General features: G+C 44.3%; 1 non-coding gene across 1 annotated transcript; it reads left to right on the top strand.

Annotated features, from left to right (window-relative positions):
- The first annotated feature begins 312 nt into the window (after positions 1-312).
- On the top strand, positions 313-419 carry LOC114380596. The gene has a single exon (XR_003659772.1). It is a non-coding gene; the product is annotated as a small nucleolar RNA R71 (small nucleolar RNA).
- Positions 420-1,186: the final 767 nt, after the last annotated feature.

Genomic DNA, 1,186 nt, shown 5'->3' with positions numbered 1-1,186 from the left:
ACAGGTGCAAATGCAGATTTCGGATTTATGGCAAGCTGAGTTACTAGGTTGACCAAGGCGTCAAGTTTTCCCTCAAGCTTCTTATTTTCAGCAGATGAAGATGAATCTGTGGCTACATCATGGACTCCTCTAAGGACAATAGCATCATTTCTTGCACTGAATTGTTGGTAGTTGGAAGCCATCTTCTCAATTAGATTCCTAGCCTCAACAGGAGTCATATCACCAAGAGCTCCACCACTGGCAGCATCAATCATACTCCTCTCCATGTTGCTAAGTCCCTCATAGAAATATTGTAGAAGGAGTTGCTCAGAAATCTGGTGGTGAGGACAGCTTGCACACAATTTCTTGAATCTTTCCCAGTACTCATACGAGCTCTCTCCACTAAGTTGCCTGATGCCTGAAATGTCTTTTCTAATGGCAGTGGTTCTAGATGCAGTAAAGAATTTCTCCAAGAACACCCTCTTAAGGTCATCCCAGCTGGTAATGGACCTGGGAGCAAGGTAGTACAGCCAATCTTTCGCCACTCCCTCCATAGAATGAGGAAAAGCCTTTAGAAAGATATGATCTTCCTGGACATCAGGGGGGTTCATGGTGGAATAGACAATATGGAACTCCTTAAGATGCTTATAAGGATCTTCACCTGCAAGACCATGAAACTTGGGCAACAAATGTATTAGTCCAGTCTTGAGAACATATGGAACATCCTCATCAGGATATTGAATGCACAAACTTTCATAAGTCAAGTTAGGTGCAGCCATCTCCCTAAGAGTCCTCTCACGAGGTGCAGATTGAGCCATGCTCTCAGTATGAAAATTAGCAGCCGAATGCTCAAAATCAGAATGTTCAGAATCACCAGCAAAGAATGCTCAGAATGCACAGAACACTCAAAATGCTCAAAATGATTAGGATGCACACTATGATGGAAGCTTGCTTGTGGGGCTTCTATGGAGGCTGGATCTTTGAGCTTCAATGAGGTCCTTTAATGGTGATTTTCTACCATGGAGATGAAGCGGAAGACAAAGGAGAAGAGGTGAGAGGAGGCACCATCCACTAGGGAATAAGCCATGGAAGAAGGAGCTTCACCACCAAGATGAGCCTTGGATAAGAAGCTAGGAGAGGATGCTCCAATGGAGGATAAGAAAAAGGGAGAGAAAGAGAGAGGGGGGGAGCACGAAATTGAAGGAAG

The sequence above is a fragment of the Glycine soja genome, chromosome 12, assembly GCF_004193775.1.
Source record: "Glycine soja cultivar W05 chromosome 12, ASM419377v2, whole genome shotgun sequence".
In the NCBI taxonomy this organism is placed as follows: domain Eukaryota; kingdom Viridiplantae; phylum Streptophyta; class Magnoliopsida; order Fabales; family Fabaceae; genus Glycine; species Glycine soja.
This window is presented reverse-complemented; position numbering and strand designations above follow the sequence as displayed.